This window comes from Sceloporus occidentalis, unplaced genomic scaffold (assembly GCF_023333645.1).
Source record: "Sceloporus occidentalis isolate IW3139 unplaced genomic scaffold, rSceOcc1.0.p SCAF_9, whole genome shotgun sequence".
In the NCBI taxonomy this organism is placed as follows: Eukaryota; Metazoa; Chordata; class Lepidosauria; order Squamata; family Phrynosomatidae; genus Sceloporus; species Sceloporus occidentalis.
Genome location: NW_028316989.1, coordinates 21,334,182 through 21,347,772, shown reverse-complemented (window position 1 = coordinate 21,347,772; position 13,591 = coordinate 21,334,182). Strand labels below are relative to the sequence as shown.

The 13,591-nt window shown below is 43.7% G+C and overlaps 1 protein-coding gene across 2 annotated transcripts in view; it reads right to left on the bottom strand.

Moving 5' to 3' along the window:
* Nucleotides 1-11,758, bottom strand: part of ARHGAP32 (Rho GTPase activating protein 32) — a 253,163-nt gene extending 241,405 nt beyond the window's left edge. For both annotated transcript variants that reach the window (XM_089537644.1, XM_089537645.1), the window contains exon 1: nucleotides 11,676-11,758. The gene's annotated coding sequence lies outside the window, so the exon portion shown is untranslated. The remainder of the gene's footprint in view (nucleotides 1-11,675) is intronic.
* Between the last annotated feature and the right edge of the window lie 1,833 nt (nucleotides 11,759-13,591).

The following is a 13,591-nucleotide window of genomic DNA, read 5'->3' as shown; positions in this document are numbered from 1 at the left end:
TCTTTATATGTATGTACCAATTTTCTCTATTTTTCTACTGCAATTTTGTTTTTGTTTTTTGTTTGGACCACCAAAAGCCACTAGAGAAGAGTCCATCTGAAACCTACCCAAGACTGCATTTTGTCTCGCCTTATTCCCTGGAATCATACAGTTTACTACACAATTGAATGGAAGTAACAACATTTTGTTTGTATGAAGTTGCTGTTAAGGGAATCATCATGTCAGCACACAAACAAGTGATATGTAAATATTTCCATCTTTCATCCCATCATGCGGTTGACAGACCCACAAAGCAGCTCACAATATGAGCACAATCACTATAATGTAAAATATTAAAATATATTGAGAATAAGCTCACTAACTTCACAAACCGAAAGAAAAATATAAGTCGGGAAGATACTGACTGGTCCTTTGCAGATGGGCAGAATACCATGGGCCAACTGCATGGTATCCTACCTGCAATTCTGACCTGGCACAGCAATGAGTGGGTGTTCACATGACTGCCCATCATTGTACCATGGAAGCACCAGACCATGCAGCCCTTAGAAGAACTCTCCTCTCCATCCACCATCATCCACAGGGAGAGAAAGGCAACCCAGCTCCATCAGGCCTTGCCTGAAAGAAGGCCCTCCCTCCATCCATCATCAAGAGGGAGAGAAAGACAGGCCAGCTCCATTGGGCCTAATCAGAGTAAGAAGAAGGGCCCTCCCTCCAGTCCATCTGTGAAAATAATCATGAGGGGCAACAGGGGGTGCCAAAATATTTTGCGCCTAGGGTGGCCAAATGCCTAGAGCCGGCCCTGATAATGGCAGAAACTGGGCACCTGGCCTCACCCACATAGCCAGGTGCCCCCTTTTAATGTTACAGACTACAACAAGGGCCTTCAGAGTGGATGTTGTGGCAGCGGCAGGAAAGGAGCGCATGGGGCCATAAAGTCTGCTGGCTGTCATGGAGGAATTTCCATGGCACAAACATCCGGTCTTTTTAAACCATGTTGGGTTCCCTTTGATCTGAGGTCTGTCTGGAAATCCCAAACTGGTATACAAACTGGCCATCCAAGAGGGGGCTATTGGCCTGCATCGTCCATAAAAGGTGACCTCAGGCTGGGGAGAATATGGGCCTTTTGACCTGTCCATTCTGCCCCTGGGAAACACAACAAAAAGAGGAGATTTTAGCACACCATCCAAATACAACAACCATGGGCTGGCTATCCATGGGAATCAGTTGCTCCACATACAGTAGATCCTTGGGGTTTGGTTCCAAGATCCCCCATGGATAACAAAATCCATGGATGCTCAAGTCCCATTAAATATAATGACATAGCAAAATGGTGTCCCTTATAAAAAATGGAAAATCAAGGTCTGATATTTGAAATTTATACTTTTTTGGAACATTTTCAAACCATGGATGTTTGAATCCGTGTATAAAAAATCCGTGTGTAAGAAGGGCTGACTGTACTTCCAAGAGACAATCAGTTGTCACCATACACTCAGGGATAGTTAAAAACCTTTTCATTGATACATAGGCAAGCATCTCCTTTGTCTTTCACCGATGCTTGTTCATATTGCTTTTATTAAATTTTAGCAAACTGCTTCTAAGAGAATTCCACAACTCGACTTCTACAAAAGAGAAGGCCCTGCCCATATCTCAGCCAGACCTCCCCTTCAAAGGGAGGAAAATGGTCCTTCAGGCAGTCTAAAGACTAGCTCTCTCTGACAGGTTGCTGGGAGAAACGGAGACCTGGTTTGACCTGACATGCACCTAGCAGGCATACACTTTGCATGCCTGCTACTTTCCATCTTGGCCGCGATCCCGATTAGAAAGGCATAAAAGTATCAGACCCAAACTTCTCAAGAAGAAAAGCATTTCTCCGCCTCATCAAAGCTCCTTCAAGCACTTCAGCAACTCAAAGCGACTTTTTTTCCTGTCCTTATTTTGGAGGGGAGGGTTAATTAGAATATTGTCGATTAAAGGGACATTCATTCTGCCTATGGAAGAGGTTTGTGCTATTAACATATTTTTAATAGGGACATTAAAACAGGAATATGCAAAGGGACTGAAACATAGATCTCCGGTCTCCTGGCAGTTATTCCAGTTCTTTAGACAATTCATCCTTCAGATGCACAGCCACTAAGATCCAAAGGTCATTGGAGCCTTTGTATCCCGTTGTATGGTCCTTAACAAACAACCTTTTGTTCTCCTTTTCTCAACGGAATAAAGTTGCAGCCATTACAATAATTAAGTTCTACATCCAAGGCTTGCATAGGCATCATTTAGCTAGAAACCTCTGCTGTCTCATTTATTTTTCCCAAGTTGCCAACAGTAAGCATCTCTTTTTACATAAGTATATGGAGAAACTTAAGGTGGGATCTCGATTGCAAGAAAGGAGTTTCCTATTTTGATTCATATTGCTCACTCTTGTTTTTATGCACTATGGCAGTTGTCAATATTTATTGGTTAGCGCATGGGCCGTCTCAAAGTACCACAAAACTAAGCAGAACTCTATATAAAACGCTACACAAAAGTTATATATAAAAGTTAGATGAAGAATATGAAAATAAAATGAAATATGTAAAAATAGAAATAGAACTACAATACACTAAACAATACAGCGAGTACAAACGTGTGCAACAAAACTTGTAAAACACTGTGTGTAAATTCTATGTGAAAGGTTAAAAGATATGAAGATATAAAAATAAGAATAAACAAAAAACATTAACACAAAAGTCAATAACACCATAAGCAATTGGAATTTTTATGCGCTACATTTTACTCTTTAAACATGAAGTTTTAATAATTATTTTTGGATAAATTTATATAATAACACATGTGCACGCGCGCACACACACGCACACACACACAAAGAAAGGTAGTCCATGCAATACACCAAGATTCACACAAATGCCACTATTTTATATAAAGGACACAATTTCACGTTGCCATTGTGTTTAATGGGACTTGAGCATCCATGGATTTTGTTATCCACAGGGGAGCCTGGGACCAAACCCCAGCAGATAACAAAGGCCCACTGTACTAAACTTTTTTAAATGGAAAAACTCTTTCAAACTCCTCATGTATCTTTACTCCAAGTCTAGTATGGGTCCTTGTACTAAGGAGTGGGTCCTACTAACCAGCATTTTGCAAAACTATACTGTATTTTAAAATTGATATTGTCCCCTCTGACACTTAGGATAGCATTGTATCCTCTTCCCGGTGAATTCCCATGAAAGTGTTGCAAGGCACAGGACAATAAAATTCAGTGAGTCATGTCCTGAGGACCTTATTTGTAAACCAAACAGCAGCCTTCTTTAAGGCTATAGCAAAAGATACTACGTCATATCCTCAAAGTGTAAATGTTGATGGTAGGTAGGTTAGTTGTTTAACAGCAAACATCTCAACAGAGTTTCGGAGTATCAACCAAAGTAACTATATTGAAAAATTGCCCTCAAAATCCAACAGGAGGGTTAATGTAACATACTTTTAGTAGTGAGAAATACAGAAACTTCTTCAGAATGAGGATATGCAGGTTTACAATCCAGGAACAACAATACTAAACTGCTTGTACTGAAAAAGAAATACAGAAATCTAGCGTTGCCATATTTGTTACCTGGAATTACAGGCTTTTATAGCAATATTCATACAATCATAGAGTTACGTCCCTTGATCTAGACACTATACTTCTATTGATGCAGCCTAAAATCGCATTGGCCTTTTTAACTGCCGCATCGCACTGTTGACTCATGTTCAACTTGTGTCAACAGTGCGATGGGGCAGCTAAAAAGGCCAGTGCGATTTTAGGCTGCGTCAATAAAAGTAACATGTCACGTTTTGTTAGTGAGCATTAATAACTATATAAAAAAAGTTAAATCTAGCATTTCAGTGGAAATTCTGGGGGGAAAAACACAGACTCTTATGATGTTACGTGACGTTGGTTTCAATAGTAGAAATCAAGTGAGACAAATAGAAGAGCAAATACACTGTCACTTACCATAAAGAGCCATGAGCAATTGGAGGGGTCCCCCCAAAAGCCACTCATCTCTAGAAGGAGCAGATATAAAACTTATTTGTGGGAATTTGCACATGGCGACTTGAAGACAAACTAATTTTTAATACTAAAAAAACAAAACTGGGGGGGCACATCTATAGAAGCCACTTCCAAGTCAAGTTTATTGCTTATGGCCAATGGACTTTGCATAAAGCGACAATACATACAACAAATGCATACAAAGTTCAAACATATCATATTTATATTAAAAATACAAAACTTTATAGATTTAAAATTTAAAATAATTGTTATACCCAGTTAAGTTTCTCAAATTTCGTCATCATCTTTACAACTTATGACTAACTCTGTTGTGTATTTCTTCCTAATTTCTTTGGCTGCTAGGGCACACAAGGCTACTCTCCAAGTCACGTATTTGTCAGAAGCCACTTAATCCAAAGCCAGACCAGAGCACTATGCTCCAGACTGGCTCCAGACCAACCACAATGGTGACCACATGCACCAAGCCAAATCTGGTGTGGTATTGCATCACTGTGCCCATGAATCGGTCATTTTGTCACCGCATCAGCTCCACTAGCCTGCCCCCTTCAGTGTCACTGCTGCAGCCTCACTAGCCAAGTACCTCAATGGTCATAAGACCATTTGGAGAGCCTCGCCATTGCTTCTGTTGAGGTCAGAATGGGATGCCTCACCATCAAATCAACAAAGAAGGGTCACTCTATCCCTTCTCTTTGATCGCACTGGTGTCCTGTTCTGCCATCAGCATAAAGCAACAGCAATGGCTCGAGTCTTATGGCCAGTTTCTCACTGCTTGGCTAGTGAGAAGGTTAAGAGTTGATATGATAGCCCTGTTTAAATACTTTATGGGATGTCATATTGAGGAGGGAGCAAGCTTGTTGTCTGCTGCTTCAGAGAACAGGACCCGGAACAATGGATGCAAGCTCCAGGAAAAGAGATTCCACCTGACAGTAAGGGATGTTTGACAGTGGAACAAACTCCCTCGGTGTGTAGTGGAGTCTCCTCCTTTGGAGATCTTTAAACAGAGGCTGGATGGCCATCTGTCAGGGATATTTTGATTGAGAGTTCCTGCATGGCAGGGGTCTCTTCCAACTCTATGGCCTGTTACAGACAGCCAAAATATAGCTGCTTCGAGTCACAGTGGAGGTATGGTGTTTCAATGATGCATGCGCCCTAAGAGTCCAGAAGCCACACCAAAGCCATGCTCCAGTCCTTAGGGCATGCATCATTGAAACACCATACCTCCACTGTGACTCGAAGCAGCTTTATTTTGGCTGGCTGTAACAGGCCTATGATTCTATGGTGTTTATCACACTATACTCTTATAGTGCTACTATTCCACTTTCACTGCTCTAGCTGCCTCTCAGGCAGAGAAGTTCTCTGCCTGAGAATTCTAAATACCCCTCTTTAAAACTGCCAATCCCAGAATGCAACAGGAGGCAGCTAGAGCAGTGAAAGTGGAATAGTAGCACTATAAGAGTATAGTGTGATAAACACCTATGATTCTATGAAACAGCATTGCTGGTTCCAAAGAGGATCTATCTCCTTCCCTGTGTTTTTCAGCAAAGGTATGGGAGATGGCACCACGTTTGCTGTCTAGACAATGGGATCAGGCCTAATCAGACCTCTGAATTCTACCCCAATACAAAATACAAAACCTTATAGATCACAGCTGAAAGGTGCAAAGTCTGAACGTTAAGCATGATCGGTGTAAATAAATTCAATTTATGTTTTCTATGTTTGTTGTACTCTTGTCGCTATAACACCAACAATACAATGATACTGACACCTCACTCTCATCCCACCGCAGCTGGGCTCTGCTGGTGTGGTGAACTAGTAGCTGAGATTGACAAATCCCAGGTTTTCTGCTCACTGAACTCCATTGTGTTTCTGCTATCAACCCCAGAGCTGGTATTTACTGCAACCTGAATCTTCAGGCCAAATAGCAGTTACGAAGGAAAAGCAGGAAACAAATATAGTGGCCTCATCCAAACAAGGATCACATACTTGTTTAGGGCCTAGCAGCTGTTTTCTCCAAACACTTTTAAAAAGTGTCACTAGTATAATATGTGGTTTAGCCCTGAGGGGAATGTGTTAATATGTGGTTTGGTCCTGAGCTTTTGCTTGCAGGTAGCAATTTCTGCTTGCCTGCCTGCCTACCCAAAAAGGCTGTGGATGTCTAACAAAACAGCTGCTGTGGGTTCCTTTTGACATATCTGGGGACCATATGGGGAACTGAGTATGAACTAGGTGGGTAACGCCATAATATTCTCAAGGCATTATCACATTTTGACTGATGGTTAACGTGGGGGTGTCCCTGGTGTAAATGTTGATGATTGGTCCATGGCAACAGTGTTGCCAGGGATGTTGAGAACATGCTAGCACTGTAACATTGACTTTTGTTTCTGGAACTGTTCTGGTCTTTTCTGTTCTGCTGCAGAGGACTGTAGCTATATTTTATGCAGCATCAGTATTTTCTGGGGGATGCCAACATAAACATACTGTAGCGGAGTGGACAACTTGTAACATTCACAATGCTGTTGGAGCACAACTCCCAAAGGGCTATTGCTAGTTAAGGCTGATGGGAGTTTCAGTCTGGCATCTCTAGTATGGAACATTCAAAAGAAAATTTATATTCCAAAAGCAAGGCTGGCACAGCAAACCTCTGGTGCCCCACCAAACTACAATTCCCAGAATTCCACAGCACTGAGCCATGGCAGTTAAAGTGGTGTCAAACCAGATTACATCTGCAATGGAGATGCAGCCTTGTTCTGCTTCCTCAGAAATGTGCGTGTATCTGATTCTTTTCTAGCTATATATCCTTATGGGGGGGGGGGGGGGACAGAGTTTAACTGATGAGCAGTATTTGAATCGTAGGAGTAGCTACACACATATGTAACTTAAGTAGATTTGACTCCTACTGTAAAGATGGATTTATGCATATACACCATGTGATAACAAAAGTGAACATTTTTGCATATCATTTCTATTTTAAGCAGCGCTACAATTCAGAGCAAATAAAATCTACAGGATGGGGCGTCCTGCATTTCCGACCATATTTAGGATTATCAGCAATCCTAAAAATACCTGTTGATTTACTTCTGAATAAGCATATTTAGGATATTCCTATAAAGTAAATGAGAATGGTGCAGGAAGTAAGGCACAAATTGGTAAGTTTTGATCCCAAAGGGTATTGTCATGTACTTGTGCTTCATGCAGTATACTAGTGTTTCAAACATGTTTCTAAAATATCCTTGAATACCAGCTACACTTGTCCCACCACATTCACTGGGGTTAGGGGCACAGGACCCCCCATGAATGTGGAAAAACTGCAAATAACAAAAACACTATGGTGGGTTACAGACCGCCCGTTTGGGGCGGCCTGCACCCGCCCTTTTCCCTGATGTATCAGAGCCTCAGCTGCCAGACCGGCAGCCTCCGAGGCCCCGATCCGCCGCTTTGCAGGCCACGGGGAAGCGGGAAAAGGCCGCTTCCCCGCAGCCTGGAAAAGAGTGTCCTTGGGGCTTCAAGCCCCAAGGACACCCGGCGATGGCGGGGAGGAGGAGAAAGGGGCCGCTTGGCCCCTTTCTCCTCTGTGTCGCTGGGCACAGCCATGTAAAGGCTGCACCCAGCGACGCAAACTCCAGAAGGAGCTCCGTTTCGGAGCTCCTTCTTGCACCGCAGAAATGGCGCTCTAGGCGCCCTCCTGCGGCGCAAAGACGTCACGTCCGTGCCGCCTTGTTTGGAGGTGGCGTGGTCGTGATGTCGTAATGGCAGCGGCCGTGTGGAACGGCCACCGCCATTTTGTATGGACTGGGTCCGTATTAGGGTTAGGGGCGTCAGGAAGTGATGCCCCTTTCTAACCCTAATATGGACCCAGTCCGTATTTTCAAGCCCGTCTGTAACGGGTCCAAGTTTTTACACCTCTAGGTCTTCCAGTGCAACTCGGTGGTCAACATCTGCCAGACATAGAATTGCGCTGGAGGCGCTACAAATGCCTAGTGGAATGCTCTCTCTAGCAATCTCTAGGTCCTTCAGTGCAACCTTTGGTTAAAGTTGACCATAAAGTTGTGCTGAAGGACCTAGATATTCATAGAGAGAACATATTCATAAAATCCGTGAATAATCAAATCCACAAAAGTCAAAGCCGCAAATGTGGAAGGATGAGTGTAGTTCGTTACAAAAATCAAGACTAAACAAAAACCTGAATATGCTTTGCAACAGCATTTGTGGGCCGTTCATGTCAATCCCAAGCAAAAGCAGTAGGTGACTACAGGGAGAGTAACAAGTTTAATCAAGTTCAAAGTGTTTCTCAGACAGGACAGGCTTTGTTGCTGTAGGCCTTTAGGTCATTTGCAACTTATGGTGACACAAAATCATGGGGTTTTCTTGGCAATATTTGTTCAAAGGGGTGGGGGATTGCCTTTCTCTAAGGCTTTCTTGGCCAAGGCAACCCAGTGGGTTTCCACAATTAGGGAGAGATTTGAACCCTGGTTTCCAGAGTCATAGTCCAATGCTCAGACCACTACATGACACTGATTCTCCAACTGATGCAAAATTAACTAACTAATGAAAGTTGCTTGCTCTTAATAAGATATTTTAATGCAGCCTTCCCCATCATTCTGCACACAAATGTTTTGATGCACAACCCACATAATCTATCACCGCCAAAGGAATTTGTAAGGCAAATGTGGAAGGCCACCTTCATGTTTCTCATAATGCATAATCCTTGACTATCCCATTATGACTTAGGCAAAGTAAAGCTGCCTGATTCAAGTAGATCATATCAAAAGGAATCCCAGTTCTGTTTAGCACAGACCTTTAAATAATAAAATAAATAAATAAAAATATTTATTTGTATCCCGCCTCTCCCTGGATTGGATCGAGGCTGGAAACAAAAAGAAGGAACAGAAATATCCCTAAAGGAACTGATACATTTAATCGCTGACCAAAAACTAGAGAAATGAATTAATAGTTTAAGCGGTACCAATTGAACTGAAACCTATTTTTTAAAATGCTTCTCACAGATTATAACTGTATCAGTAACTATCTTCATGACCATCATCAGATATATTCTCATAGGATCAGAGACACATAACAAACCATAAAATGCTTGAAACCATTAACTAAAGGTCAGTGCACCTTTAACCTCCTCTCCTCAAAAGAGAAAAACAGAGGAAGCAATGCTGGACTGTTGGCATTTATTCTAAAATAATAATAAAAAAGAAATGTTGGCACAGTGTAAAGTAAACAGAGGTGTGCGGATTAAATGCTTCAAGAAATAAGAAACAAAAAAGAGAAATCAAAAGGAAGCCTGTTCAGAAATGCTCCGTGATTCATTAACCAAACGTCCTGATCGCCACTGAGGATCATACTAGCAATCCAAGATCTTTTCACTTCCAGCTTCTGAAAGAACAAAGACCAGGAAGAGAATAATAGCTTCCAAGCCTGAACTGGTTCGGGGCATTTCATTCTATGTACATAATGAGAATGCAATGAGCAGTAAAACCGGGGAAGGAGCATGTGCTTTGCGGCCTCTGCTCACTGCAGCACCGAGTGTCACACACAGTTTATGAAGCACTTCCAGGATGGTAATGAGCGCACTTTATGGCTGCACTTGCACACTCCAGAACACCTCCCCTTTCTTTCCCAGATCATTAGACCTTTCCTGCATTGCACAGAACAACTTCCTCCTGCAACACTGAAACACTTCCTAGCCGTCACCACAGCAGGTTTCAGAGCCAATGTCTTTTTAATTCAAAGCAATGCTCCTTATCTTTGGGGCCTGGCAGCTCTCCAGGAACCTACACAACTGTTCAGCGCAACCCAAACAAAATCTCGATAAGGACAGATGCCACTTTTCACAATCCAGAGATGCAGCCTCAAAAAGCCACCGGATTAGTTTTCACCGGCAATTACGCATCCGCAAATCTATATTCAGAATATGCTTTCTGACTCTCCTTGCTTCAAAGCTTCACAGAAATCCAGCTCAACATGAATCCACCCACATGTATACCTCCAGACCACAAGCCACATCAACAGACATGCTCATCGTGCCCCATCACACTTCATGATGATCTGCGGAACAGAGATTAATAAGCCTTAGTAGATCTCCAAGATATAAGTCATTTTGGCCCCCAGGAAAATCCATGAAAGAGAGTTCTGTGGTACCCAAAACATAACAGTGTAACTCTACAGCGCTATATAAATAAAGTATAACAACAACAACAACAACAACAACAACAACAGTGAAAGAAACACAACTCAGTCCACATATGTGGGTACGTGGGTTGTTTTGATACACCTTGGGATGGGCACATTAACTATCAAATTACATATTTGGAACGGACCTAAAAGGTAATATAGTGCAATCTGTTGATGCAAGATGTTCACTACTTACTGCATCATCCCCATCCAGCCTTGGCTTACAAACTTCTAACAATTGCATTAATAGGGAATGGATTTTTGTGTCCAATCCTGGCTGCAGTCATACAGAAGAAAACCCCACAGATTTCAATGGCACTTTCTCCCAAAGTAACTGAAGGCTGAAAAATCTAATCCACACTTTATTCAGAAATAAGCTTTATGCCTATGATGGAAACCAGTTAACACCAGCCTAGAAGTCAACACAATTTTGTTCCATAAAACTGTAAGGTGAACACACTTTCGACCAGGCTGGATCTGGGTCTCTGGCCTAAATCCAACAGCTAGCCCCAATTGAAGCAGACACAACAAATTAAGTGCTCAAATGTAAGTGAATGCTTATGTAAATCCCACTGCTTCAATGGATCTAGTGTCTTGGGGACCAGCAGTGGCCTGAGTGTTGGATGAAGAGTCCAAGATACCAGGGTTCAAATCCCTGCTTCCACTGGGTGACCCTGGGCAAGTTACACCATCTCAGCTTCCAAGAAAGGCAATGCCAAACCTTGTCTGAAGAAATCTTTGGAAGAAAACCCTTTGAAAAGGATGAAGATGATGATGATGGAGGAGGCGGAGGAGATGAAGGAGGAGGAGGAGGAGGAGATGAAGGAGATGAAGATGAAGGAGATGAAAAGAGGAGGAGAAGGAGATGAAGAAGAAGATGATGAAGAAGAAGATGGAGGAAATGAAGAAGGTGAAGATGAAGGAGATGAAAAAAGGAGGAGGAGGAGGAGATGAAGGAGATGAAGATGAAGGAGATGAAAAGAGGAGGAGAAGGAGATGATGAAGAAGATGATGAAGAAGAAGATGGAGGAAATGAAGAAGGTGAAGATGAAGGAGATGAAAAAGGAGGAGGAGGAGGGGATGAAGAAGATGATGAAGATGGAGGAGGAGAAGGAGGAGATGAAGGAGATGATGAAGATGGAGGAGATGAAGAAGATTATGAAGGAGATGAAAAAGAAGGAGATAAAGAAGGAGAAGAGGAAGCCGAGGAGGCAATCCCCCGGAGAAGGCCCTGGCCTTGGGGTGGCCCTGCCTTGCCTTGGGGGCCCACCTGGGGCCACCCCTGGGACGCCCAGCCAGATAGCCTTGACTCCTCCGGTTTGGTCCCGCTTGAGCTGCCCTGGCTCCTTGGGAGGGGGTTGTGTGTGGCCCGGCGTGGCAGCTGGAGCGGTCCGAAAGCGGATGAGAGCCTTAGCCACGTGCGGAAGGCAGAGAGGCCTGGGGTCCTTACCTGCGTTGGGAGGGAGCCCCCAGCCCTCTTAGCTGCTGCAGAGGCAGAGGGTCCCTTCCCTTCGGAGCTCGCCGCCTTCTTCTTCTCCTCCTTTCTTCCCTTCCTTCCTTCCTTCCTTCCTTGCTTTCTTTCAAGGGCTCTCCAGAGCCTCCTTGCCTTCTTCCTTTCTTTCGCCTTCCCCCATTTTCGCGTCCTTCGCAGAGAGCAAGCAGAGCCCTTGCAACAAAAGCCGGGCGTGGAGGCAGAAAAGAGGAGGAGGAGAGGAAGGAGGGAAGGAGGAGAAAGAGGAGGGAAGGAGGGGGCAATGGGGGCGAGGCCAAAGAAGAGAAAAGGCTGAGGCTCTCTCTCTCTCTCTCTCTCTCTCTCTCTCTCTCTCTCTCTCTCTCTGGCCTCTTTCTCTCCCTCTGCATTCAAGATGGAAGGGATGGAGGAGGGGGAAAGGCCCATTGGCACCAATGGAAAAAGAGGAGCCCAGTCTCTGTCAGCAAAAGGCTCCTCCTTCACCTGGGAAGGCTTTGGGGGGGGGAGGCATCCGCACTGCAGGGCTAACCCGCTTCCACCCTACTTTTTCTTTCCTTTCCCAAGTTATTTTTGCAGCAAGTACTAGACAACATCAGAACATACAAAACAGTGGGCAGGTTTTGTTTTCCAAACCTACGTCTTTACAATGGATTCCCCATGTCCATCCAGTTTATCCAAACCTTTATCATTTCATGACCAGCTTGGTAGATGAAGGGAACGCTGTGGATATAATATATCTTGATTTCAGTAAGGACTTTGACAAGGTTTCCCATGGCATTCTTGCAAACAAGACTGTAAAATGTGGGCTAGACAAGGCAACTGTTACATGGATTTGTCATTGGTTGACTGGGTGAAGCCAAAGGGTGCTCAACAATGGCTCCTCTTCATCCTGGAGAGAAGTGACCAGTGGGGTCTCACAGGGCTCTGTCCTGGGCCCAGGGCTATTCAACATCTTTATCAATGACTTCAGTGACAGAATTGGGGGCATACTTATCAAATTTGCAGATGACACCAACTTAGGAGGAGTAGCTAACACCCCTGAGGACAGGATCAAAATTCAAAAGGACCTGAATAGACTAGAAAATTGGGCCAAAGCTAACAAAATGAACGTCAACAGGGAGAAATGTAAAGTACTACACTTAGGGCAGAAAAATGAAATGCACAGATATAGGATGGGAGACATCTGGCTGAATGAAAGTACGTGTGAAAGGGATCTGGCAGTCCAAGTAGACCATCAGTTGAGCATGAGTCAACAGTGTGATGTGGCAGCTAAAAAGGCCAATGCAATTTTGGGCTGCATCAATAGAAGTATAGTGTCTAGTTCTGTGCACCACAATTCAAAAAGGACATTGAGAAACTGGAGCCATGTATCCAAAGGAGGGTAACTAAAATGGTGAAGGGTCTGGAAACCATGCCCTATGAGGAAAGACTCAGGGAGCTGGGGATGTTTAGCCTGGAGAAGAGAAGGTTAAGAAGCGATATGATAGCCCTGTTTAAATATTTGAAGGCATGTTATGTTGAGGAGAGAACAAGCTTGTTTTCTGCTGCTCCAGAGACTAGGACCCGGAGCAATGGATGCAAGCTCCAGGAAAAGAGATTCCACCTCAACATCAGGAGGAACTTCCTGAGAGTAAGGACTGTTCGACAGTGGAACACACTTCTTCCTCAGAGTGTAGTGGACCCTCCTTCCGTGGAGGTCTTTAAACAGAGGCTGGATGGCCATCTGTGGGGTATGCTTTGATTTAGATTTCCTGCATGGCAGAATGGGGTTGGACTGGATGGCCCTTGGGGTCTCTCTCTTCCAACTCCATGATTCTATGATTCTATAATTCTATATTAAGGGCTAGTTTTCTGTCTGCAGGGAGTGTTTCTGCATTGGGATCATTTGTTCATAC